General features: G+C 49.3%; 1 protein-coding gene across 1 annotated transcript in view; it reads right to left on the bottom strand.

Annotated features, from left to right (window-relative positions):
• LOC144168801 (epoxide hydrolase 2-like) overlaps positions 1-23061 on the bottom strand; it is a 79319-nt gene extending 56258 nt beyond the window's left edge. Inside the window, exon 1 of the mRNA XM_077697765.1 lies at positions 22984-23061. The gene's annotated coding sequence lies outside the window, so the exon portion shown is untranslated. The remainder of the gene's footprint in view (positions 1-22983) is intronic.
• Between the last annotated feature and the right edge of the window lie 3152 nt (positions 23062-26213).

Below are 26213 nucleotides of genomic sequence, written 5' to 3'. Positions count from 1 at the left end.
TCTCCCCCTCGGGGAAATGCGGGGGAATTTTTCTTTTCATTACTCATGTACCCAGTTTTCCTACTGTAAATAGCTGTATATAAACTCGTCGTTTCACTTAATCAACCACAACGCCTCGAGTTCGTCGATTCGACCGCCGTCTCCAAGAACTTCAACACCATCGCCCTGCCAGCCTCCTGCCAAATCAACCGGAGCTTGGGTGATTGGGTTCCTGATCCAACCCGCCGCGGTGGCTCAGTGGCTAAGGCGTTGTGCTGCTGAGCACGAGGTCGCGGGTTCGATTCCCGGCCGCGGCGGCCGCTTTTCTGATGGAGGCGAAAAGCAAAAACGCCCGTGTGTACGAGATTTCGGCGCACGTTAAAGATCCCCAGGTGGTCAAAATTAATCCGGAGCCCTCCACTACGGCGCGCCTCATCGCCTGCGTAGCGTCGGCGCGTTAAACCCTACAATCAATCAATGGGTTCCTGATCGACACCGTACTTCGGGGAAACGAACCACAGGACCATCTTTACTGTACTAGTGCATATTTATTTATTTATTTATTTATTTATGAAATACTGAAGGCTTGACAGCCCAAGCAGGAGTGGACAAGAAACGTACAAAATACGTACAAAAACGTACAGAATACGTGAGTCACAATTGTGTAAGGAATAATACAAGGTATAAAGATGAAATGAACAACCGGGCAATTGAGAGATTTTGGAAAAACTATTGGCAATGCACCACATATATGCATATACTACATATCCACTTATATTGCCGCGGACCGTGCATTGGGTTTGTTTATTTGTGTTTTGCTTTTACCGCCGGCTGCGCCGGTCTGTGTTATCTCGGTGCCAAGGGAAGCGCGTGTTCCATTCTTTCTTTCTGTGCCGCATGTGTTATCTGTTCTGATAGGGAGAGCATTCCGATCTAATGTGAACAGCCCGGAATAATCTTCTTGGATCTACAATGTTCTCGATGCGAATCGACGGTTCGAGAAGCACGCGCGGCGAAAGATAAAAAGCCGGCAGAGCAGATGCCGGGGTATTCGATTCTGCGACGTTCGCCGACGCACGTCACTTTGTTGACCGCTGTTTAGCCGCCTCTGTATTCTTTTGAGTTGTTAGGGGAGCAAAAGTTCGCTCCAATAAACTTCTGTCTTTTCCAAAACAACTGCGTCGTCCCTGGCTTCGTGACAACATATAGATCTCCCATATACGCACATATATACATATCTATATATATATATATATATTTATATATGTGGGTTCGGATCCCACCTGGCGGGCATTTTTTCTTCACTTTCTTTCTTTCTTTCCAAATTCTTAATCTGTTTCAATGATCTACCACATCCTCCCCTTTGCTTTCCTAGGTTTTCTCGACTGCCAACCCTTCCTATTCTGATTCGCTACATGCATAGCGAGGGCCTCTGTTCTGGCAGTCTTGTTGCCAAAGGGAGCTTAAGAGGGTTCAAAGCTGGTCGACCACTCTGGACATGTCGTAGACACTCGAGTCACGACCCGGGGGTTAAAAAGAAGGTCCCCTTCACCCCGATTAGTCCGAATGGCGCTGGCTACCACCCCCAAGCACAGGAAACAAACATACCTAACATAATTACCCCAGAAAGTGAATGCGAAAATCGCCCCGCCGGTAGCGTAGTGGTTATCGCACCAGACCGGTATTCTGGAGGTCGTGGGTTCGGATCCCACCTGGCGGGCATTTTTTCTTCACTTTCTTTCTTTCTTTCCAAATTCTTAATCTGTTTCAATGATCTACCACATCCTCCCCTTTGCTTTCCTAGGTTTTCTCGACTGCCAACCCTTATTTCTGTGTTATTTTCAACGAGCCCCTCATTTCCTATTCTGATTCGCTACATGCATAGCGAGGGCCTCTGTTCTGGCAGTCTTGTTGCCAAAGGGAGCTTAAGAGGGTTCAAAGCTGGTCGACCACTCTGGACATGTCGTAGACACTCGAGTCACGACCCGGGGGTTAAAAAGAAGGTCCCCTTCACCCCGATTAGTCCGAATGGCGCTGGCTACCACCCCCAAGCACAGGAAACAAACATACCTAACATAAATACCCCAGAAAGTGAATGGGAAAATCGCCCCGCCGGTAGCGTAGTGGTTATCGCACCAGACCGGTATTCTGGAGGTCGTGGGTTCGGATCCCACCTGGCGGGCATTTTTTCTTCACTTTCTTTCTTTCTTTCCAAATTCTTAATCTGTTTCAATGATCTACCACATCCTCCCCTTTGCTTTCCTAGGTTTTCTCGACTGCCAACCCTTATTTCTGTGTTATTTTCAACGAGCCCCTCATTTCCTATTCTGATTCGCTACATGCATAGCGAGGGCCTCTGTTCTGGCAGTCTTGTTGCCAAAGGGAGCTTAAGAGGGTTCAAAGCTGGTCGACCACTCTGCACATGTCGTAGACACTCGAGTCACGACCCGGGGGTTAAAAAGAAGGTCCCCTTCACCCCGATTAGTCCGAATGGCGCTGGCTACCACCCCCAAGCACAGGAAACAAACATACCTAACATAAATACCCCAGAAAGTGAATGGGAAAATCGCCCCGCCGGTAGCGTAGTGGTTATCGCACCAGACCGGTATTCTGGAGGTCGTGGGTTCGGATACCACCTGGCGGGCATTTTTTCTTCACTTTCTTTCTTTCTTTCCAAATTCTTAATCTGTTTCAATGATCTACCACATCCTCCCCTTTGCTTTCCTAGGTTTTCTCGAATGCCAACCCTTATTTCTGTGTTATTTTCAACGAGCCCCTCATTTCCTATTCTGATTCGCTACATGCATAGCGAGGGCCTCTGTTCTGGCAGTCTTGTTGCCAAAGGGAGCTTAAGAGGGTTCAAAGCTGGTCGACCACTCTGGACATGTCGTAGACACTCGAGTCACGACCCGGGGGTTAAAAAGAAGGTCCCCTTCACCCCGATTAGTCCGAATGGCGCTGGCTACCACCCCCAAGCACAGGAAACAAACATACCTAACATAAATACCCCAGAAAGTGAATGGGAAAATCGCCCCGCCGGTAGCGTAGTGGTTATCGCACCAGACCGGTATTCTGGAGGTCGTGGGTTCGGATCCCACCTGGCGGGCATTTTTTCTTCACTTTCTTTCTTTCTTTCCAAATTCTTAATCTGTTTCAATGATCTACCACATCCTCCCCTTTGCTTTCCTAGGTTTTCTCGACTGCCAACCCTTATTTCTGTGTTATTTTCAACGAGCCCCTCATTTCCTATTCTGATTCGCTACATGCATAGCGAGGGCCTCTGTTCTGGCAGTCTTGTTGCCAAAGGGAGCTTAAGAGGGTTCAAAGCTGGTCGACCACTCTGGACATGTCGTAGACACTCGAGTCACGACCCGGGGGTTAAAAAGAAGGTCCCCTTCACCCCGATTAGTCCGAATGGCGCTGGCTACCACCCCCAAGCACAGGAAACAAACATACCTAACATAAATACCCCAGAAAGTGAATGGGAAAATCGCCCCGCCGGTAGCGTAGTGGTTATCGCACCAGACCGGTATTCTGGAGGTCGTGGGTTCGGATCCCACCTGGCGGGCATTTTTTCTTCACTTTCTTTCTTTCTTTCCAAATTCTTAATCTGTTTCAATGATCTACCACATCCTCCCCTTTGCTTTCCTAGGTTTTCTCGACTGCCAACCCTTATTTCTGTGTTATTTTCAACGAGCCCCTCATTTCCTATTCTGATTCGCTACATGCATAGCGAGGGCCTCTGTTCTGGCAGTCTTGTTGCCAAAGGGAGCTTAAGAGGGTTCAAAGCTGGTCGACCACTCTGGACATGTCGTAGACACTCGAGTCACGACCCGGGGGTTAAAAAGAAGGTCCCCTTCACCCCGATTAGTCCGAATGGCGCTGGCTACCACCCCCAAGCACAGGAAACAAACATACCTAACATAAATACCCCAGAAAGTGAATGGGAAAATCGCCCCGCCGGTAGCGTAGTGGTTATCGCACCAGACCGGTATTCTGGATGTCGTGGGTTCGGATCCCACCTGGCGGGCATTTTTTCTTCACTTTCTTTCTTTCTTTCCAAATTCTTAATCTGTTTCAATGATCTACCACATCCTCCCCTTTGCTTTCCTAGGTTTTCTCGACTGCCAACCCTTATTTCTGTGTTATTTTCAACGAGCCCCTCATTTCCTATTCTGATTCGCTACATGCATAGCGAGGGCCTCTGTTCTGGCAGTCTTGTTGCCAAAGGGAGCTTAAGAGGGTTCAAAGCTGGTCGACCACTCTGGACATGTCGTAGACACTCGAGTCACGACCCGGGGGTTATAAAGAAGGTCCACTTCCCCCCGATTAGTCCGAATGGCGCTGGCTACCACCCCCAAGCACAGGAAACAAACATACCTAACATAAATACCCCAGAAAGTGAATGGGAAAATCGCCCCGCCGGTAGCGTAGTGGTTATCGCACCAGACCGGTATTCTGGAGGTCGTGGGTTCGGATCCCACCTGACGGGCATTTTTTCTTCACTTTCTTTCTTTCTTTCCAAATTCTTAATCTGTTTCAATGATCTACCACATCCTCCCCTTTGCTTTCCTAGGTTTTCTCGACTGCCAACCCTTATTTCTGTGTTATTTTCAACGAGCCCCTCATTTCCTATTCTGATTCGCTACATGCATAGCGAGGGCCTCTGTTCTGGCAGTCTTGTTGCCAAAGGGAGCTTAAGAGGGTTCAAAGCTGGTCGACCACTCTGGACATGTCGTAGACACTCGAGTCACGACCCGGGGGTTAAAAAGAAGGTCCCCTTCACCCCGATTAGTCCGAATGGCGCTGGCTACCACCCCCAAGCACAGGAAACAAACATACCTAACATAAATACCCCAGAAAGTGAATGCGAAAATCGCCCCGCCGGTAGCGTAGTGGTTATCGCACCAGACCGGTATTCTGGAGGTCGTGGGTTCGGATCCCACCTGGCGGGCATTTTTTCTTCACTTTCTTTCTTTCTTTCCAAATTCTTAATCTGTTTCAATGATCTACCACATCCTCCCCTTTGCTTTCCTAGGTTTTCTCGACTGCCAACCCTTATTTCTGTGTTATTTTCAACGAGCCCCTCATTTCCTATTCTGATTCGCTACATGCATAGCGAGGGCCTCTGTTCTGGCAGTCTTGTTGCCAAAGGGAGCTTAAGAGGGTTCAAAGCTGGTCGACCACTCTGGACATGTCGTAGACACTCGAGTCACGACCCGGGGGTTAAAAAGAAGGTCCCCTTCACCCCGATTAGTCCGAATGGCGCTGGCTACCACCCCCAAGCACAGGAAACAAACATACCTAACATAAATACCCCAGAAAGTGAATGGGAAAATCGCCCCGCCGGTAGCGTAGTGGTTATCGCACCAGACCGGTATTCTGGAGGTCGTGGGTTCGGATCCCACCTGGCGGGCATTTTTTCTTCACTTTCTTTCTTTCTTTCCAAATTCTTAATCTGTTTCAATGATCTACCACATCCTCCCCTTTGCTTTCCTAGGTTTTCTCGACTGCCAACCCTTATTTCTGTGTTATTTTCAACGAGCCCCTCATTTCCTATTCTGATTCGCTACATGCATAGCGAGGGCCTCTGTTCTGGCAGTCTTGTTGCCAAAGGGAGCTTAAGAGGGTTCAAAGCTGGTCGACCACTCTGGACATGTCGTAGACACTCGAGTCACGACCCGGGGGTTAAAAAGAAGGTCCCCTTCACCCCGATTAGTCCGAATGGCGCTGGCTACCACCCCCAAGCACAGGAAACAAACATACCTAACATAAATACCCCAGAAAGTGAATGGGAAAATCGCCCCGCCGGTAGCGTAGTGGTTATCGCACCAGACCGGTATTCTGGAGGTCGTGGGTTCGGATCCCACCTGGCGGGCATTTTTTCTTCACTTTCTTTCTTTCTTTCCAAATTCTTAATCTGTTTCAATGATCTACCACATCCTCCCCTTTGCTTTCCTAGGTTTTCTCGACTGCCAACCCTTATTTCTGTGTTATTTTCAACGAGCCCCTCATTTCCTATTCTGATTCGCTACATGCATAGCGAGGGCCTCTGTTCTGGCAGTCTTGTTGCCAAAGGGAGCTTAAGAGGGTTCAAAGCTGGTCGACCACTCTGGACATGTCGTAGACACTCGAGTCACGACCCGGGGGTTAAAAAGAAGGTCCCCTTCACCCCGATTAGTCCGAATGGCGCTGGCTACCACCCCCAAGCACAGGAAACAAACATACCTAACATAAATACCCCAGAAAGTGAATGGGAAAATCGCCCCGCCGGTAGCGTAGTGGTTATCGCACCAGACCGGTATTCTGGAGGTCGTGGGTTCGGATCCCACCTGGCGGGCATTTTTTCTTCACTTTCTTTCTTTCTTTCCAAATTCTTAATCTGTTTCAATGATCTACCACATCCTCCCCTTTGCTTTCCTAGGTTTTCTCGACTGCCAACCCTTATTTCTGTGTTATTTTCAACGAGCCCCTCATTTCCTATTCTGATTCGCTACATGCATAGCGAGGGCCTCTGTTCTGGCAGTCTTGTTGCCAAAGGGAGCTTAAGAGGGTTCAAAGCTGGTCGACCACTCTGGACATGTCGTAGACACTCGAGTCACGACCCGGGGGTTAAAAAGAAGGTCCCCTTCACCCCGATTAGTCCGAATGGCGCTGGCTACCACCCCCAAGCACAGGAAACAAACATACCTAACATAAATACCCCAGAAAGTGAATGGGAAAATCGCCCCGCCGGTAGCGTAGTGGTTATCGCACCAGACCGGTATTCTGGAGGTCGTGGGTTCGGATCCCACCTGGCGGGCATTTTTTCTTCACTTTCTTTCTTTCTTTCCAAATTCTTAATCTGTTTCAATGATCTACCACATCCTCCCCTTTGCTTTCCTAGGTTTTCTCGACTGCCAACCCTTATTTCTGTGTTATTTTCAACGAGCCCCTCATTTCCTATTCTGATTCGCTACATGCATAGCGAGGGCCTCTGTTCTGGCAGTCTTGTTGCCAAAGGGAGCTTAAGAGGGTTCAAAGCTGGTCGACCACTCTGGACATGTCGTAGACACTCGAGTCACGACCCGGGGGTTAAAAAGAAGGTCCCCTTCACCCCGATTAGTCCGAATGGCGCTGGCTACAACCCCCAAGCACAGGAAACAAACATACCTAACATAAATACCCCAGAAAGTGAATGGGAAAATCGCCCCGCCGGTAGCGTAGTGGTTATCGCACCAGACCGGTATTCTGGAGGTCGTGGGTTCGGATCCCACCTGGCGGGCATTTTTTCTTCACTTTCTTTCTTTCTTTCCAAATTCTTAATCTGTTTCAATGATCTACCACATCCTCCCCTTTGCTTTCCTAGGTTTTCTCGACTGCCAACCCTTATTTCTGTGTTATTTTCAACGAGCCCCTCATTTCCTATTCTGATTCGCTACATGCATAGCGAGGGCCTCTGTTCTGGCAGTCTTGTTGCCAAAGGGAGCTTAAGAGGGTTCAAAGCTAGTCGACCACTCTGGACATGTCGTAGACACTCGAGTCACGACCCGGGGGTTAAAAAGAAGGTCCCCTTCACCCCGATTAGTCCGAATGGCGCTGGCTACCACCCCCAAGCACAGGAAACAAACATACCTAACATAAATACCCCAGAAAGTGAATGGGAAAATCGCCCCGCCGGTAGCGTAGTGGTTATCGCACCAGACCGGTATTCTGGAGGTCGTGGGTTCGGATCCCACCTGGCGGGCATTTTTTCTTCACTTTCTTTCTTTCTTTCCAAATTCTTAATCTGTTTCAATGATCTACCACATCCTCCCCTTTGCTTTCCTAGGTTTTCTCGACTGCCAACCCTTATTTCTGTGTTATTTTCAACGAGCCCCTCATTTCCTATTCTGATTCGCTACATGCATAGCGAGGGCCTCTGTTCTGGCAGTCTTGTTGCCAAAGGGAGCTTAAGAGGGTTCAAAGCTGGTCGACCACTCTGGACATGTCGTAGACACTCGAGTCACGACCCGGGGGTTAAAAAGAAGGTCCCCTTCACCCCGATTAGTCCGAATGGCGCTGGCTACCACCCCCAAGCACAGGAAACAAACATACCTAACATAAATACCCCAGAAAGTGAATGGGAAAATCGCCCCGCCGGTAGCGTAGTGGTCATCGCACCAGACCGGTATTCTGGAGGTCGTGGGTTCGGATCCCACCTGGCGGGCATTTTTTCTTCACTTTCTTTCTTTCTTTCCAAATTCTTAATCTGTTTCAATGATCTACCACATCCTCCCCTTTGCTTTCCTAGGTTTTCTCGACTGCCAACCCTTATTTCTGTGTTATTTTCAACGAGCCCCTCATTTCCTATTCTGATTCGCTACATGCATAGCGAGGGCCTCTGTTCTGGCAGTCTTGTTGCCAAAGGGAGCTTAAGAGGGTTCAAAGCTGGTCGACCACTCTGGACATGTCGTAGACACTCGAGTCACGACCCGGGGGTTAAAAAGAAGGTCCCCTTCACCCCGATTAGTCCGAATGGCGCTGGCTACCACCCCCAAGCACAGGAAACAAACATACCTAACATAAATACCCCAGAAAGTGAATGGGAAAATCGCCCCGCCGGTAGCATAGTGGTTATCGCACCAGACCGGTATTCTGGAGGTCGTGGGTTCGGATCCCACCTGGCGGGCATTTTTTCTTCACTTTCTTTCTTTCTTTCCAAATTCTTAATCTGTTTCAATGATCTACCACATCCTCCCCTTTGCTTTCCTAGGTTTTCTCGACTGCCAACCCTTATTTCTGTGTTATTTTCAACGAGCCCCTCATTTCCTATTCTGATTCGCTACATGCATAGCGAGGGCCTCTGTTCTGGCAGTCTTGTTGCCAAAGGGAGCTTAAGAGGGTTCAAAGCTGGTCGACCACTCTGGACATGTCGTAGACACTCGAGTCACGACCCGGGGGTTAAAAAGAAGGTCCCCTTCACCCCGATTAGTCCGAATGGCGCTGGCTACCACCCCCAAGCACAGGAAACAAACATACCTAACATAAATACCCCAGAAAGTGAATGGGAAAATCGCCCCGCCGGTAGCGTAGTGGTTATCGCACCAGACCGGTATTCTGGAGGTCGTGGGTTCGGATCCCACCTGGCGGGCATTTTTTCTTCACTTTCTTTCTTTCTTTCCAAATTCTTAATCTGTTTCAATGATCTACCACATCCTCCCCTTTGCTTTCCTAGGTTTTCTCGACTGCCAACCCTTATTTCTGTGTTATTTTCAACGAGCCCCTCATTTCCTATTCTGATTCGCTACATGCATAGCGAGGGCCTCTGTTCTGGCAGTCTTGTTGCCAAAGGGAGCTTAAGAGGGTTCAAAGCTGGTCGACCACTCTGGACATGTCGTAGACACTCGAGTCACGACCCGGGGGTTAAAAAGAAGGTCCCCTTCACCCCGATTAGTCCGAATGGCGCTGGCTACCACCCCCAAGCACAGGAAACAAACATACCTAACATAAATACCCCAGAAAGTGAATGGGAAAATCGCCCCGCCGGTAGCGTAGTGGTTATCGCACCAGACCGGTATTCTGGAGGTCGTGGGTTCGGATCCCACCTGGCGGGCATTTTTTCTTCACTTTCTTTCTTTCTTTCCAAATTCTTAATCTGTTTCAATGATCTACCACATCCTCCCCTTTGCTTTCCTAGGTTTTCTCGACTGCCAACCCTTATTTCTGTGTTATTTTCAACGAGCCCCTCATTTCCTATTCTGATTCGCTACATGCATAGCGAGGGCCTCTGTTCTGGCAGTCTTGTTGCCAAAGGGAGCTTAAGAGGGTTCAAAGCTGGTCGACCACTCTGGACATGTCGTAGACACTCGAGTCACGACCCGGGGGTTATAAAGAAGGTCCACTTCACCCCGATTAGTCCGAATGGCGCTGGCTACCACCCCCAAGCACAGGAAACAAACATACCTAACATAAATACCCCAGAAAGTGAATGGGAAAATCGCCCCGCCGGTAGCGTAGTGGTTATCGCACCAGACCGGTATTCTGGAGGTCGTGGGTTCGGATCCCACCTGGCGGGCATTTTTTCTTCACTTTCTTTCTTTCTTTCCAAATTCTTAATCTGTTTCAATGATCTACCACATCCTCCCCTTTGCTTTCCTAGGTTTTCTCGACTGCCAACCCTTATTTCTGTGTTATTTTCAACGAGCCCCTCATTTCCTATTCTGATTCGCTACATGCATAGCGAGGGCCTCTGTTCTGGCAGTCTTGTTGCCAAAGGGAGCTTAAGAGGGTTCAAAGCTGGTCGACCACTCTGGACATGTCGTAGACACTCGAGTCACGACCCGGGGGTTAAAAAGAAGGTCCCCTTCACCCCGATTAGTCCGAATGGCGCTGGCTACCACCCCCAAGCACAGGAAACAAACATACCTAACATAAATACCCCAGAAAGTGAATGGGAAAATCGCCCCGCCGGTAGCGTAGTGGTTATCGCACCAGACCGGTATTCTGGAGGTCGTGGGTTCGGATCCCACCTGGCGGGCATTTTTTCTTCACTTTCTTTCTTTCTTTCCAAATTCTTAATCTGTTTCAATGATCTACCACATCCTCCCCTTTGCTTTCCTAGGTTTTCTCGACTGCCAACCCTTATTTCTGTGTTATTTTCAACGAGCCCCTCATTTCCTATTCTGATTCGCTACATGCATAGCGAGGGCCTCTGTTCTGGCAGTCTTGTTGCCAAAGGGAGCTTAAGAGGGTTCAAAGCTGGTCGACCACTCTGGACATGTCGTAGACACTCGAGTCACGACCCGGGGGTTAAAAAGAAGGTCCCCTTCACCCCGATTAGTCCGAATGGCGCTGGCTACCACCCCCAAGCACAGGAAACAAACATACCTAACATAAATACCCCAGAAAGTGAATGGGAAAATCGCCCCGCCGGTAGCGTAGTGGTTATCGCACCAGACCGGTATTCTGGAGGTCGTGGGTTCGGATCCCACCTGGCGGGCATTTTTTCTTCACTTTCTTTCTTTCTTTCCAAATTCTTAATCTGTTTCAATGATCTACCACATCCTCCCCTTTGCTTTCCTAGGTTTTCTCGACTGCCAACCCTTATTTCTGTGTTATTTTCAACGAGCCCCTCATTTCCTATTCTGATTCGCTACATGCATAGCGAGGGCCTCTGTTCTGGCAGTCTTGTTGCCAAAGGGAGCTTAAGAGGGTTCAAAGCTGGTCGACCACTCTGGACATGTCGTAGACACTCGAGTCACGACCCGGGGGTTAAAAAGAAGGTCCCCTTCACCCCGATTAGTCCGAATGGCGCTGGCTACCACCCCCAAGCACAGGAAACAAACATACCTAACATAAATACCCCAGAAAGTGAATGGGAAAATCGCCCCGCCGGTAGCGTAGTGGTTATCGCACCAGACCGGTATTCTGGAGGTCGTGGGTTCGGATCCCACCTGGCGGGCATTTTTTCTTCACTTTCTTTCTTTCTTTCCAAATTCTTAATCTGTTTCAATGATCTACCACATCCTCCCCTTTGCTTTCCTAGGTTTTCTCGACTGCCAACCCTTATTTCTGTGTTATTTTCAACGAGCCCCTCATTTCCTATTCTGATTCGCTACATGCATAGCGAGGGCCTCTGTTCTGGCAGTCTTGTTGCCAAAGGGAGCTTAAGAGGGTTCAAAGCTGGTCGACCACTCTGGACATGTCGTAGACACTCGAGTCACGACCCGGGGGTTAAAAAGAAGGTCCCCTTCACCCCGATTAGTCCGAATGGCGCTGGCTACCACCCCCAAGCACAGGAAACAAACATACCTAACATAAATACCCCAGAAAGTGAATGGGAAAATCGCCCCGCCGGTAGCGTAGTGGTTATCGCACCAGACCGGTATTCTGGAGGTCGTGGGTTCGGATCCCACCTGGCGGGCATTTTTTCTTCACTTTCTTTCTTTCTTTCCAAATTCTTAATCTGTTTCAATGATCTACCACATCCTCCCCTTTGCTTTCCTAGGTTTTCTCGACTGCCAACCCTTATTTCTGTGTTATTTTCAACGAGCCCCTCATTTCCTATTCTGATTCGCTACATGCATAGCGAGGGCCTCTGTTCTGGCAGTCTTGTTGCCAAAGGGAGCTTAAGAGGGTTCAAAGCTGGTCGACCACTCTGGACATGTCGTAGACACTCGAGTCACGACCCGGGGGTTAAAAAGAAGGTCCCCTTCACCCCGATTAGTCCGAATGGCGCTGGCTACCACCCCCAAGCACAGGAAACAAACATACCTAACATAAATACCCCAGAAAGTGAATGGGAAAATCGCCCCGCCGGTAGCGTAGTGGTTATCGCACCAGACCGGTATTCTGGAGGTCGTGGGTTCGGATCCCACCTGGCGGGCATTTTTTCTTCACTTTCTTTCTTTCTTTCCAAATTCTTAATCTGTTTCAATGATCTACCACATCCTCCCCTTTGCTTTCCTAGGTTTTCTCGACTGCCAACCCTTATTTCTGTGTTATTTTCAACGAGCCCCTCATTTCCTATTCTGATTCGCTACATGCATAGCGAGGGCCTCTGTTCTGGCAGTCTTGTTGCCAAAGGGAGCTTAAGAGGGTTCAAAGCTGGTCGACCACTCTGGACATGTCGTAGACACTCGAGTCACGACCCGGGGGTTAAAAAGAAGGTCCCCTTCACCCCGATTAGTCCGAATGGCGCTGGCTACAACCCCCAAGCACAGGAAACAAACATACCTAACATAAATACCCCAGAAAGTGAATGGGAAAATCGCCCCGCCGGTAGCGTAGTGGTTATCGCACCAGACCGGTATTCTGGAGGTCGTGGGTTCGGATCCCACCTGGCGGGCATTTTTTCTTCACTTTCTTTCTTTCTTTCCAAATTCTTAATCTGTTTCAATGATCTACCACATCCTCCCCTTTGCTTTCCTAGGTTTTCTCGACTGCCAACCCTTATTTCTGTGTTATTTTCAACGAGCCCCTCATTTCCTATTCTGATTCGCTACATGCATAGCGAGGGCCTCTGTTCTGGCAGTCTTGTTGCCAAAGGGAGCTTAAGAGGGTTCAAAGCTGGTCGACCACTCTGGACATGTCGTAGACACTCGAGTCACGACCCGGGGGTTAAAAAGAAGGTCCCCTTCACCCCGATTAGTCCGAATGGCGCTGGCTACCACCCCCAAGCACAGGAAACAAACATACCTAACATAAATACCCCAGAAAGTGAATGGGAAAATCGCCCCGCCGGTAGCGTAGTGGTCATCGCACCAGACCGGTATTCTGGAGGTCGTGGGTTCGGATCCCACCTGGCGGGCATTTTTTCTTCACTTTCTTTCTTTCTTTCCAAATTCTTAATCTGTTTCAATGATCTACCACATCCTCCCCTTTGCTTTCCTAGGTTTTCTCGACTGCCAACCCTTATTTCTGTGTTATTTTCAACGAGCCCCTCATTTCCTATTCTGATTCGCTACATGCATAGCGAGGGCCTCTGTTCTGGCAGTCTTGTTGCCAAAGGGAGCTTAAGAGGGTTCAAAGCTGGTCGACCACTCTGGACATGTCGTAGACACTCGAGTCACGACCCGGGGGTTAAAAAGAAGGTCCCCTTCACCCCGATTAGTCCGAATGGCGCTGGCTACAACCCCCAAGCACAGGAAACAAACATACCTAACATAAATACCCCAGAAAGTGAATGGGAAAATCGCCCCGCCGGTAGCGTAGTGGTTATCGCACCAGACCGGTATTCTGGAGGTCGTGGGTTCGGATCCCACCTGGCGGGCATTTTTTCTTCACTTTCTTTCTTTCTTTCCAAATTCTTAATCTGTTTCAATGATCTACCACATCCTCCCCTTTGCTTTCCTAGGTTTTCTCGACTGCCAACCCTTATTTCTGTGTTATTTTCAACGAGCCCCTCATTTCCTATTCTGATTCGCTATATATCTATATATATATATATATATATATATATATATATATATATATATATATATATATATATATATATATATATATATATATATATTGTAAGGAAGACCATCGCCAACACCATACTCGTTTAAATAATGTAGGAGCGTGGACAGCACTGGTCATTCGCAATGCGTGGGTATGTGACACAGAAGCCACACATGGAAGAGGCACCAACTCGTGGATGTCCCATCGCCATCGCTGGGACGAAGAAGAAGTCTCGTCTCGTTGGCTCTCCGTCTCGACTTGCTGGTCAGCGCGACTTGGTGCTTCGGTGCTACCGCTGCTGCTGGTGCGGCTGAAGAATAAAGCCTGAAAACCCTCTTATAGTTTTGGTGGAGGTGCAACGATCTTCGTTCTCTTACGCTGGAGCTCCGCAACCGGACACTCGACCCTCCCAGCATGTCTCGCAACGATGACCCCCGGCCTGCCCCAACACCCATCGTCTGCGCGGGTGCAATTCGTGAGCGGGACCCTCCCTCATTCAACGGCACCGACGAGAAAGACGCAGAGGACTGGCTTGCTACTTTTGAAAGAGTGAGTATCCATAACCACTGGGACGACCGCCTCAAGCTGAATAATGTCGAATTTTCCTTGACTGGGCTCGCAGAGCAATGGTTCTGGAACAACGCGGCACGTCTTAACACGTGGCCTGAGTTTAAAGACGACTTCATAAAATCATTCGGTCGCCCCGCTGCTCGAAAACTCCTCTCAGAGCAGCGTTTGCGTGAGCGGGCACAGAAAAGGGGTGAAAACTTCACTTCTTACATTGAGGATGTTGTCGCCCTGTGCCGTAAGTTTGACAGTGCCATGCCCGAACCAGAAAGGATGAAACACATTCTGAAAGGCATAGACGACGATGCCTTCCATATGCTGTTGGCGAAAAACCCCCAAACTGTGGCCGAGGTCGTTACTATTTGTCAGAGTTATGACGAGTTGCGGAAGCAAAGGGCTCTCACTCGGCGACCCCTCGCAGAAAATCAGTTTGTCTCCAGCTTGGCCGCTGATGACGGCGACGGTACCTTGTTGAAACGGATCCAGCAGTTTGTGCGAGAGGAAGTGGCTCGGCAGTTGTCCATCATCAGCTATGTGCCCGAGCAAAAATCTTCTATCAGCCCTGAACTCAGGACCGTTATCCAGCAGCAAGTCGCTGACTCCCTCCCAGCTGCACTGCCGTCAAGCCCCGTTGTTGCCCCTGTGCCCTATGCCGCCACCATACCCCAAGCTCCAGCCACTTCAACCCTGCCTTATGCAGACTCTATGCACCCCGTGACGATGGCCGCTCCAATACACTTTGCCGACTCTATCCCTCAACGACCTTACGCTGAAGTCGCTGCCAGGTTCATGCCTCGGAGCCCTGTCGTTTTCCCCACCACCCGGCCTTTACGTCCGCCGGTGTTGTCTGGTCCCTCGCTCACCAACCCTTGGAGGACGCTGGACAATCGCCCAATTTGCTTTGCCTGTAGGGCTCCTGGACACGTGGCACGCTATTGCCGCCGCGCCACGGTGACAGGACGCAACCCTGGCGCAGCTTCTTCCTACGACCATTCCCCACTCATGCAGGAAGCCACCGCGTATTCGCCGATGACGTCTATGCCGCCCGATAGTCGTGACTTCGGAAGCCGTCGGTCTTCATCTCCGCGACGCCGCTCACTATCTCCCATGCGTCGTCGTCCTGTTCCAACGGAAGCGGAAAACTAGGCGCCGCAGTTCCGGAGGCAAGAACTGCGCCGTCGTCGATCTGCCCAAGGCCTCCTCCCTCTCCCGCAAACGTCATTCGTATTACCATAGATGGCGCTGAAGTCTTAGCCCTTGTCGATACTGGAGCCGCTGTTTCTGTCATGGACGCCAAACTTTGCCGCCGCTTGAAGAAGGTTAGGACGCCGCATCTTGGATTCTCATTACGGACTGCTACGGCTCATCCCATTGATCCAACTGGCATGTGCACTGCCCGTGTCGTTATTCAGGACGTCATGTATGCTGTTCAGTTCGTTGTCCTGCCTTCCTGTTCCCACGATGTCATACTGGGGTGGGACTTCCTTTCTGAACATAGAGCTGTCATCGACTGTGGCCGTGCCGAAGTAGAGCTCTTCCCGTTCATGGATCAAACCACCGGTGAACCGCCCGCTCCTTCTGCCATCAAACTGGTCCTCACGGAAGAAGTTAGCATTCCTCCTCATTCTGCCGTGCTAGCTTCTTCAACCTGCCCACTTCTGTCCAATGCGACAGTACTCTTTACGCCTTCTGACCTGTTTCACCAGCGACGTTGTCTTCGGCTTCCTTTCTCCCTGCTTCGCATTCGTAACTGCCAAACTACACTTTTCCTTTCCAACTACGGGTCGTGTCCGTGCACCTTGCAACGCGGAGAGTGCGTCGGCCATGTCGAGACCGTTCATTCTGTTGTCGCTGTGGCTGTGCCCGACGATTCAACCCCGCTTGAAATCAGTGGACTGTGTGCTCCTTCAGGAGCAAAATCCTCCCCATCTGCAGACGTCTTCCTTCGCGCCATTGATGCCGACCTTTCACCGTCCCAACGAGACCAGCTTCTCGCACTGCTGAACCGATTTCGGACGTCTTTTGATTCTGTCCAGACTGGTCTGGGACGTACCACCACAGTCGCACACACCATCGATACCGGTGGTCACGCACCCTTACGGCAACGTCCATACCGTGTCTCCCCCACTGAACGCCGCGTAATCGATGAACAAGTCGAGGACATGCTCCAACGCGGTGTGATTCGACCCTCCACCAGTCCATGGGCATCGCCGGTAGTACTTGTCAAGAAGAAGGACGGCTCTATTCGGTTTTGCGTCGATTACCGCCGGCTCAACAAGATAACTTGCAAAGACGTATATCCGTTGCCGCGAATTGATGACGCCCTTGATTGTCTACAAGGCGCAGAGTTCTTTTCCTCCATTGATTTACGCTCGGCTTATTGGCAGGTTCCCATGGCAGAGGCTGATCGTGCAAAAACGGCCTTTATTACTCCTGACGGCCTGTACGAGTTTAACGTTATGCCGTTTGGCCTCTGCAATGCGCCTGCAACCTTCGAGCGGATGATGGATAATATTCTCCGTGGACTCAAATGGCAGACGTGCCTTTGTTACCTCGATGATATTGTGATCTTCTCTCCCGATTTTTCGACGCACCTGATTCGACTTGAGCAGATTTTGACGTGCTTGACGACCGCAGGCCTTCAGCTCAACCTGAAGAAGTGCCGTTTTGCTGCCCGAGAGCTTACTATCCTTGGCCACGTTGTCTCTAAAGCTGGTGTCCTGCCCGATCCTGCCAAGTTACGTGCTGTGGCGGAATTTCCCAAGCCGACAACTGTGAAGGCCCTCCGCAGCTTCATTGGGCTGTGTTCATACTTTCGCCGATTCGTTCGCAACTTTGCATCTCTCATCGCGCCTTTGACAAAGCTCCTCAGCAAAGAAGGCGGCATCTGTGAGTGGTCTACGGCCTGCGACGACGCATTTACTAAACTGCGCCATCTCCTCACATCTCCGCCAATCCTGCGCCATTTCGATCCTGAGGCCCCTACCGAAATTCACACGGACGCGAGCGGAGTTGGTTTGGGGGCAGTTCTCGCTCAGCGCAAGGCAGGATATGACGAGTATGTCGTTGCTTATGCAAGTCGCACGCTAACAAAGGCCGAGACAAATTATTCTGTGACCGAGAGAGAATGCCTGGCCGTTATTTGGGCGCTTGCGAAGTTCCGCCCGTACCTCTACGGGCGCCCTGTCCATGTTGTCACAGATCACCACGCGCTTTGTTGGTTGTCCTCGCTCAAAGATCCTTCTGGGCGGCTAGCGCGCTGGGCTTTGCGGTTACAGGAGTATGGCATTCGCGTCACGTATCGCTCAGGCCGGCGGCACAATGATGCTGATGCCCTTTCGCGCTCCCCGCTGCCTCATGACAGCGACCGGGTCTCGAGCTCCGACTGCTACGTGTCGCCATTGGAGATCCACTCTATGTCGTCCGAGCAAAAGAAAGACCCTTGGATTTCCTCCATGTTGGACTTTCTGTCTGGCTCATCAACGAACGCTGCATCTCGGACACTACGCCGGCAAGCGTCGCACTTTGCCCTTCGCGACGGACTGCTTTTCCGTCGCAACTACCAACCCGAAGGTCGCAAGTGGCTCTTAGTAATTCCGCGCCACCTACGCTCTGAAATGTGTGCCTACTTTCACGAAGAGCCACATTGCGCCCATGCTGGTGTCCCCAAAACATACCAGCGTTTGCGCTTGCGGTACTACTGGCGAGGCATGTACCGCTTCGTTCGTCAATACGTCCGTTCGTGTGTTCGATGCCAACGCCGAAAATATCCTCCCCGCCAAGGAACTGGGCCTTTGCAGCCCTTACCGTGTCCAGCAAGACCATTCGACCGTGTAGGAATCGACCTTTATGGACCTCTTCCTTGCCCTGCAGATGGCAACCGATGGGTCGTTGTTGCTGTCGACTACTTGACCCGGTACGCCGAGACTGCCGCCCTGCCTGCTGCTACCGCACGCGAAGTAGCCTCCTTCCTACTTCGGCACTTCATTTTACGGCATGGGACGCCGCGTGAACTCCTCAGTGATCGAGGAAGGGTTTTTCTGTCTGAAGTTATAGAGGCCCTTCTTAAATCCTGCCGCACGATCCATCGCACCACCACGGCGTATCACCCTCAGACCAATGGACTGACCGAACGTTTCAACCGCACTCTGAGTGACATGCTTGCTATGTACGTCGCGGCGGACCATTCCGACTGGGACGCAGTACTACCATTCGTGACCTACGCATACAACACCGCCACGCAGGCCACTACCGGCTTCTCTCCGTTTTTTCTTTTGTATGGCCGTGAGCCTTCATGCACACTGGACACCATACTTCAATATCGGCCCGATGAGTCAGAGTGCACGCCCATCTACGACGTTGCCAAGCACGCCGAAGAGTGTCGTCAGTTGGCCCGATCGTTAACTACGGAAGATCAGCAGCGTCAGAAGTCGCACCACGACGAAACGACTCCCGCTCCTACCTACTCACCAGGGTCGCTTGTCTGGCTGTGGGTTCCAGTGTCGTCGCCAGGCTTGAGCAGTAAACTGCTTTCGCGATACCAGGGTCCCTACCGCATCGTCAAGCGGACGTCTCCAGTAAATTATGTGGTTGAGCCTCTCACTCCGTCGCCCGATCAGCGTTGCCGCGGCAAAGATATAGTCCATGTTCAGCGCCTCAAGCCTTACATTGACCCCGTCGTAGTTTCATCTCCCTGAGTCGCCAGGATGGCTCTTTCGTTCCCGGGGGCAATTGTAAGGAAGACCATCGCCAACACCCTACTCGTTTAAATAATGTAGGAGCGTGGACAGCACTGGTCATTCGCAATGCGTGGGTATGTGACACAGAAGCCACACATGGAAGAGGCACCAACTCGTGGATGTCCCATCGCCATCGCTGGGACGAAGAAGAAGTCTCGTCTCGTTGGCTCTCCGTCTCGACTTGCTGGTCAGCGCGACTTGGTGCTTCGGTGCTACCGCTGCTGCTGGTGCGGCTGAAGAATAAAGCCTGAAAACCCTCTTATAGTTTATATATATGTATATATATATATATATATATATATATATAAAACAACTGGCATGCTGGCGATGGGGCCGAAGGCGTGGTGAACACAAAGTAAGAAACCTCGGTAACAGCAACAGCGGAGGGTTTATTTCGACGTTTCGACTTCGAGACAAGTCTTCTACAGGAATGATGGCTTCGGTCGTTTCGGAAGAGAGCATATATGTCGAAAGTGGAAAGCGGGTTTACGAATGGCCAACGATACCACACACAAACATACGTGAACAACACAAACACGAAGCGGGAATCTTCCTTATTGGAAGAATGAACAAAAAATGATCAACGAAGAGAGAGACGCCAAGATAGTTGGAGGGAAAAAAAAGGCAGAAAGGGAGATCAAAGAGCACTGAACAGGAATTCGAGTGGTGGCGGAAACGCGAAAAGCTCAACAGCGTCCGAAAGTGGGGTTGTAGAACAAAGGAGAGAAGGCAATATATCTTCCGCCGTTAGCCGTCACCATGCTAACGCCCAGACGCTCCGAGGGATCGCGTTTCCATTGATTTCCAGGAAAGTGCGAACAAGGCATTTTACAGCCCGTTTATGGGCCCGTTCCCGGAGCTGAGACAATTAAAGGACGTTTTGTAGTCGTGCAGAAGGAAACGGTCCGCCACCATTCCACCGTTCCCTCGCCGGACGGACGCCTTCCGAGAACGGGGCGCTAGGCCAAGTTTTCAGGTCTTTGTTAAGAGCTGCCACTTTGCAGTTCAGCGACAACCCGTGCGTCGTCGGTGTCTCCCCTCCGCTGAGTGGGGGATGGGGGGGGGGGGGGGACAGCCAAACCAGGACGCAAGCTGCTCAACGGGATGGGGGGGGGGGGGGGGGGGGAACGGAGAAAATAAACTCCGATGATTCGGTAGCCGGGCTTAGAAGACGACTGTAGGTGTAAGGGAGGGAAAAATAGATTTGCAAGCAGTCAAAAATGTAACCAGTCCGCGGGGGCGAATAGTGATAAAAGCTCCAAAGATATGTGCGCTCGAGTAATAACGCAGACCCCAGAATGGTATTGCTTATCTTCCGGGTTATGCGCCATATCCAAACGTGTAAATGCCCCAACCAATTTTCGAACACATGTTTTGGGGAGAAGGTAAACAGAAGTTATTGCTGAAACAGCACCGACACTAAGCAACATTACTTAATTGTAACATTGTGACGGAGATTTAGCAAAAGGTTTCCAAAGTTATAACATCATATTATAAAAGAGAGAATTAAGAAAAAAAAAAAAGGATAGGAGTGAACACGAAGAGCGGAAAAGGAGAGAAGGAATAAAAATGAAAACAAAAACGGAAAGACATCAGCAATGTGGGAAAAATCCACTGAACAAACGCTCACGTGCATGTGATTTCGAGAGTCCGGCTCCGGCTACACCCACAGCGCCACTGATACGGTTAGGTAGATGACAATGTTTTAATCGCTGCAAGTGTGCCTGGGTACTCATTTATACCTTTTTTGATTGTATTGAATCGGTATATGAGGTATGATTCACGTTGTTCTCGTTCGCGGTTTGACCTGAACCCCGTCTCTAAGAGCGTGACGCTTAGTTTATCGAAAGAATGATCTGGAAGGCTGAGGTGTCTGGAGAGGGGCAGGGTCGGGCGCGTTTTGGCGTGTGCTTTGTGATTATTGAACCGGAGCCTGAAAGAGGTCCCTGTTTGCCCTATATATTGCATTCGACACACATTGCATTCAATCAAATAAATCACATTGGAAGTGTCGCACGTCATGTTCCCGCGAATTTTTAAAGAGTACTCTGAGTTGGAGCTTTGAGCAGTGCTTGTCTATTGCATTGCCTTGCAGACAAGGCACCGCGGTTTCAGGCATGGCCGGCATTCATTATGCACGGACAATGAATTTGTCCTTGCGTTCACGAGTGTGTCTTTGAGGTTCCGGGATCGTCGGTAGACGACGCCTGGAACGGACGGAAACGCCCGTTTGAGGCGTTCACTTTGTTCTAGAATGTTGTAGTGCCGCTTCAAGATGTTTTTTACGTTAGGAAAGTAGGTGCTGTACGTTAAGCATAGGTCTGTTCGTTGTAAGTCGCGTTGTGGGGGACGGTTCGCAATTAGGTCCACGCGGTTGAGTGCTTCGGCCTTTTTTATGGCGTCATCAGTTACACGCGCTGGGTACCCCTGCCCCTCCAGCATGGTTTTTAAATTTTTGGCGTTGGTAGTGAAATCCTCCGATTTTGAGCAGATTCGTTTGAAACGGTGGGCCTGGCTATAAGGAATGCTATTCTTACAGTGACGTGGGTGATCGCTTTGGTAATGTAGATATTGCTGGCGATCTGTTGGCTTCCGATACAGCTTTGTCGTGAGTTCACCGTCTTCAATTGTCACGGTCACATCCAAGAAGTTTATGCTCTCTTGAGAGTAGGTGTGAGTAAAATTGATGTTCGGGTGTGCAGAATTGTAACAGTCGATGAAGTGGAGGAGCTCATCCTCGTTGTAGGTCCAAATAAAAAAGATATCGTCAATGTACCTTTTGTACAGGAGGGGTTTTAAGTGGGATTCAGACAGGAATGTGGCCTCTAACTTCCCCATAAACAGATTGGCGTAGCTTGGTGCCATCTTGGTTCCCATGGCGGTTCCACTAACTTGCCGAAAGTACTCATTGTTGAATATATATATATATATATATATATATATATATATATATACAAAGTATAATAAAAGTGTAAAGTAAGCAAGACAGGTTAAAGTATTAGTCCAACATATTATTTAACGCACATAACGTATCGGCATTCAACACTGTTCATTGAATTAAAAGTTATAGAGTCTATAGTGGCAAAAAGAATAGAAGAAAAAAAGAAAACAAAGAAACAGAACTCCAACAAAAAAATTGGTGCGTTGCTTACCCTGGGATAAGTAAAAAAAGAAATTCCGCAAGCAGCTTGCGAGTCGACGGAGTGAACATGTGAACATCCCATCACGAAAGAATATTTAGAAGCACTGCAATGTTATGTGATCTTAACTGCGATCCGTATATATGGGTTGTTCTCGGGTCGGGTGTCAGAAAACAAAACCAATGGATTCGGCGTTTTTTTTTTTATAGCACATCCAACGGATCGCAGTTTATGTCTCGTAAGGTAGCAGTGCTCCTGAATATTCTTGATTTCCGAACCTCCACTTAATGTTCATCTGTAGTGAGGACAGTGTAAAAAGATTCTTTGACGATGACATGTTGGAGTGAAAAACCGAAAAACCCTTTTTTATACAAACACATTAGGCGGATAGACACAGCCCTGAAACTGTATCCTTGAATTAAATTCTGCATTTTTTTGCGGAATACCTGATTTACGGATTTAGGCCAGTTTTCATAGAGCTTTTTAGACTAATTACAAAAACATAGGTTTGACTTCAATTGCCTTCCTGCTTGGGAGCGAAGACCAGCTAAAAGGCCAATCCACACAGCGCCCATGTATTTGCAGGTATTAGAAGTATACTAGCCGCGTTTCTAAAGTAACGTGGGAGGAATCTAACAAAACCAATAACTCACCAAAGGGTCACTTTTCAATCCGCAAGTACATGAGAACATGTGGTCGTGACCACCGCTTTATATTTGTTCTGGCCGTGGGACGTGACCTGAAGCAGTACAAAGGGCAGCACAAAAAGAGAAATGCTTAGAATGGCCTTTAGAGTAAACTTTGAAGCGCAGTTGTGAAGGTCAGGTGGCCGCTTTTTATTATTGTGCAAAATATTGGCTTCCACTAAGTGCAGTGTCATGTTCCGTGCATGGTAGTTCAAAGAAATAACAAAGCGTTGTTGACAAAAAAAAGAAAACTTAAGCAGCCCCAAGAGAGTTAGAGACAGTTCAATTGCTGTTAGGAAAAATTAGACCCCGAAACGGGTAACAAAAATTGTAATATTTCTGTCTATCTAAGAATGGAGCTCATAGCGCACCTGTACCTCCCACTGCATACCTGCTTCGAAAATTTAAAAAAAGCGCAATGGACGAGGACGAGAGAAACACAGTAGACTGAACGAGCGCACCTAGTTTATTTCGAAACCCTTCTCAGCGTATACACTTCAGTACATCAGAGGCGCCCCTGCGCACACACCACCAGAGGAGCAAGCCGCATGCGCTGCTACTGCTTATGGCATAATAAGCGAAACTCGCTCCCCCGCAAACACGCCGACGTCTGACTGACACAATCTGTGCCCCTCTTTTGGATATACTATGCCTCCAAAAGTTCCCGTGCCACCATGTCTCTGCTGCAGCCCAACACCTTCAACTCAGAAAATAAAGGCACACATTTACACTCTGCGCAATGCGTGAGAAGATGCGCACATCGATCACTTCTGAGCAATCCGGTCGTTGACACACCGGCCTGTTTGTCCATATAGGACTCGCCGAAGCCCAGTGGCAACTCGAAAACCACAGACGCCGTACAATCCACATAGCGCCTGGTGTGCTTATTACCACAAGCCGCACCCTTTTTTGCATCTCTAGGAATGCGCGCGCACAACTTCGACAGCTTGCGCGGCACTGATAAAACGGTAGGAACATTGTCCCTGCTCGCCACCTTCTTAAGGTTATGTGTCACTTGTGGTTGTACGGTATCACTTAGGGCGTCGTGGCGCTCTTTTTCTTTTCTTTTTCCCTCACCCTGCCTTTTAGTTTCTGCAGCAGGGATTCCCCAGTCGCAACCAGAATAGTATTGGGATACCCTGACGTCCGCAACCTCTGAATCTGCTATTATGCCGTAATCAGTAGCAGAGCATGTGGCTTGCTCTTCTGGGGGTGTGTGCGCAGGCGCGCCTCTGATGTACTGACGTCTATATGCTGAGAAGGGTTTCAAAATAAACTAGTTGCTCTCCTCCAAACTACTGTGTTTCTTTGTCCTCTTCCATTGCACTTTTATTTTTTTTTTTTGAAGCCGTGAGCCCACTCGCCCAACAAAGCATTCTATTATGCATGCCTGCTCATTCGAAGCTATATCTTTTTCATATGGCCCACCACAAATCACCAAAGCGGTGAGAACGAGAAAATTGGATAGAGGAACCAACACTGCTCCTAAAAAGCGAATAAAATTTCTGGGGGACATCTACATGTTCCAAAGTGGCTTCAAGGCGTACTCACTGGGGCTTCCGTGGGCATTGTTTGCCTCCAGCGCTTCTGCGTTGTTGGTGTACTTGCTGGTTGACCACTCTTGGTGCACTCACGTTATTGCGTATCCTCGATGTCGAAGCACTTTCCATTTGGAGACACGGCGGGACATCTCTAATAAACGAAAACCAGGCAGGCTGACGGCTTCTCATGGCGCACTATAGGCGCGTTGCGCTGATGTTTGCCTCGCAAGCAGCAGCGCCGTTTTCTATATCCTGGTGGTTCGGGGGATCATTTCTTGAAGGAAAGATCCACGCATATCACGGGCATGGTTCGTAGCATTTATATTACATAAGTGTCGGTTCCCCGTCCACACACACACACACATACTTTAAAAACTCTGTGATATTGTTTCACGACTCTGATCAGCGCACGCGTGAGATAGTGGAGGCAGCTGAAATGCAACTAGGCGATTTTGAGTGTGTCAGCACGACATCAGTAGCCTTGTCCGATAAGGAGGTAGCTTTCTTAAAAAAGAACTGGTCGTGGTAATGACTAGCTGACACGTGTGGGACAGCGGCAAGCGATTCCGTTATTTTAATCTGTGTATAATCGCAACCTTTTCTGTATCTCTTGTATTTTGCTGCTATATATTTCACCTTGATTCAATAAAATTCAGTTGGAAGTAGCGCTTGTCCTTGTCTACTGTGTCCCTGTTTTTTTCTGCGCTTAAGATGAACGTTCGGATAACTACGGAGCAAATTCAAGGCGACACCTTAAATCCCATAAAAGGGAAGCTTATCAAACAATATGTTTGATTGATTGATTGATTGATTGATTGATTGATTGATTGATTGATTGATTGATTGATTGATTGATTGATTGATTGATTGATTGATTGATTGATTGATTGATTGATTGATTGATTGATTGATTGATTGATTGATTGATTGATTGATTGGTTGATTGATTGTTTGATTGATTGATTGCAGAGTTTAATTCGCCGACGCAACGCAGGCGATGAGGCGCGCCGTAGTGGAGGGCTCCGGATTAATTTTGAACACCTGGGGATCTTTAACGTGCGCCAAAATCTCGTACACACGGGCATTTCTGCTTTTCTCCTCCATCAGAAAAGCGGCCGCCGCGGCCGGGAATCGAACCCGCGTCCTCGTGTTTAACAGCACAGCGCCTTAGTCACTGAGCCCCCGCGGCGGGTGGCAACATTGTATTCAACAGAACTACCCAAAGCACAGGCTTTTGAAGCAATAGTCTTGCGCCGACCAAATAACAATGTAAATTTAAGTAATGATGCCAGGCAAGATTAAGAAGAATTCGTATTTGCTTTGTGCGAGCTAATTCGTATACACTCACTCATTCGTAAATGCTCCATGCGTGTACAGGCGCGCGCATCGCAAAGTGATTGTCTCTGTGACCGCTCTTGGCCCCTCCTATGCAGTGCAAGCATTCCGGGTCCAGGCAGATGGTTGTTGGTCTCCGTGGAACGAACTCACGTTTTCATGCGCGCAATCGCGCAAACGAACGCTCGATCGGGACAACTCGTCATCGTAGAGAATATAATTGTCGTTTTCAGAGGGAGGCTGACGATGAGATAGATACTCTCAGCGAATGCCACATGACCCTAAGGGTGTACACTAAAGTCCATGGTCATCGAGGGTAGA

The sequence above is a fragment of the Haemaphysalis longicornis genome, unplaced genomic scaffold, assembly GCF_048455015.1.
Source record: "Haemaphysalis longicornis isolate Haplotype H1 unplaced genomic scaffold, Haemaphysalis longicornis Haplotype H1 scaffold_2, whole genome shotgun sequence".
Classification (NCBI taxonomy): Eukaryota; Metazoa; Arthropoda; class Arachnida; order Ixodida; family Ixodidae; genus Haemaphysalis; species Haemaphysalis longicornis.
This window is presented reverse-complemented; position numbering and strand designations above follow the sequence as displayed.